Below are 2,500 nucleotides of genomic sequence, written 5' to 3' on the forward strand. Positions count from 1 at the left end.
AGCCTCTCCTCGGCCTAAAAATCCAGATTTTAGCCTTGACGGCGCCCCCATGTGGAGAACCAGGGCCCGCGGGGGGGTCTGGCCAGGCTCACTTCAACCCAGGAACACCTCTCTGACTTGGGATAGGCGACCGGCAAAAGTCCCCCCACGCAGCTGCGGAAGCCTGGGTTCAGCCAAGGTGCAGACCTCCAGCCGAACAGGGACTCATAGCCAAAACGCATACCCAGGCCTACGGAGGTGAAAACCAGCTTAAATGAGTCGAAATGTGTCGGGGCTGAGAGGTACCTCTCTCTCATATATTCTGCCGGTGGTGTGCAAAACTGGGTCTTTGCATGGAGTGTCACCCTATACCCACTTTAGGGACGCATGCAAAAAAGTGCCCGATCGCCTGGAACTGTCAGGCGGATTCGGCTCCCTGGAATTTCCTCATTCTGGTTCTTTTTCACTTTTTGTCTCTTTTGCGACATCTAGTGGGCAGGCTGCATTACTGCAACCGGGGACACCTCAAAACGCTTGGAACTGGGGAGCGGGCTCAATTTACAAACGTTTTGCGGGTCCTGGAAGTCAAAATTGTGACTTCTGAAAACGACTAAGTATCAAGGACTCATCGCGCGAATCGCTCTGGAACTGAAATCGGATGCGCGCACTGACACGCTCCCCTCTCTGGAAGTCTGACAAAAGTTGAAAAATTTTCTAAGTCCCCAAAAATTTTTTTTTTCAACTTTTTTTCAATTTTCCCCCTGTGGGATATATATTTTACCCACACTTTTGGAGCCCTCCTGGGATGCCCTCTAACATACTAGAACCTCATTTTGTGGAAGTTTTCACAAAATTGTGAAATTTTCCAAAAAGTCAGAAATTTTGCAAAAACGACTAAGTATCAAGGACTCATCGCGCGAATCGCTCTGGAACTGAAATCGGATGCGCGCACTGACACGCTCCCCTGTCTGGAAGTCTGACAAAAGTTGAAAAATTTTCTAAGTCCCCAAAAATTTTTTTTTTCAACTTTTTTTCAATTTTCCCCCTGTGGGATATATATTTTACCCACACTTTTGGAGCCCTCCTGGGATGCCCTCTAACATACTAGAACCTCATTTTGTGGAAGTTTTCACAAAATTGTGAAATTTTCAAAAAAGTCAGAAATTTTGCAAAAACGACTAAGTATCAAGGACTCATCGCGCGAATCGCTCTGGAACTGAAATCGGATGCGCGCACTGACATGCTCCCCTCTCTGGAAGTCTGACACATGTGTGAAAATTTTCTAAGTCCCCAAAAATTTTTTTTTTCAACTTTTTTTCAATTTTCCCCCTGTGGGATATATATTTTACCCACACTTTTGGAGCCCTCCTGGGATGCCCTCTAACATACTAGAACCTCATTTTGTGGAAGTTTTCACAAAATTGTGAAATTTTCAAAAAGTCAGAAATTTTGCCAAAAACGACTAAGTATCAAGGACTCATCGCGCGAATCGCTCTGGAACTGAAATCGGATGCGCGCACTGACACGCTCCCCTGTCTGGAAGTCTGACACATGTGTGAAAATTTTCTAAGTCCCCAAAAATTTTTTTTTTCAACTTTTTTTCAATTTTCCCCCTGTGGGATATATATTTTACCCACACTTTTGGAGCCCTCCTGGGATGCCCTCTAACATACTAGAACCTCATTTTGTGGAAGTTTTCACAAAATTGTGAAATTTTCAAAAAGTCAGAAATTTTGCCAAAAACGACTAAGTATCAAGGACTCATCGCGCGAATCGCTCTGGAACTGAAATCGGATGCGCGCACTGACACGCTCCCCTGTCTGGAAGTCTGACAAAAGTTGAAAAATTTTCTAAGTCCCCAAAAATTTTTTTTTTCAACTTTTTTTCAATTTTCCCCCTGTGGGATATATATTTTACCCACACTTTTGGAGCCCTCCTGGGATGCCCTCTAACATACTAGAACCTCATTTTGTGGAAGTTTTCACAAAATTGTGAAATTTTCCAAAAAGTCAGAAATTTTGCAAAAACGACTAAGTATCAAGGACTCATCGCGCGAATCGCTCTGGAACTGAAATCGGATGCGCGCACTGACACGCTCCCCTGTCTGGAAGTCTGACAAAAGTTGAAAAATTTTCTAAGTCCCCAAAAATTTTTTTTTTCAACTTTTTTTCAATTTTCCCCCTGTGGGATATATATTTTACCCACACTTTTGGAGCCCTCCTGGGATGCCCTCTAACATACTAGAACCTCATTTTGTGGAAGTTTTCACAAAATTGTGAAATTTTCCAAAAAGTCAGAAATTTTGCAAAAACGACTAAGTATCAAGGACTCATCGCGCGAATCGCTCTGGAACTGAAATCGGATGCGCGCACTGACACGCTCCCCTGTCTGGAAGTCTGACAAAAGTTGAAAAATTTTCTAAGTCCCCAAAAATTTTTTTTTTCAACTTTTTTTCAATTTTCCCCCTGTGGGATATATATTTTACCCACACTTTTGGAGCCCTCCTGGGATGCCCTCTAAC

This window comes from Phyllobates terribilis, unplaced genomic scaffold (genome assembly GCF_046119375.1).
Source record: "Phyllobates terribilis strain yellow unplaced genomic scaffold, ASM4611937v1 Scaffold_3680__1_contigs__length_72778, whole genome shotgun sequence".
In the NCBI taxonomy this organism is placed as follows: Eukaryota; Metazoa; Chordata; class Amphibia; order Anura; family Dendrobatidae; genus Phyllobates; species Phyllobates terribilis.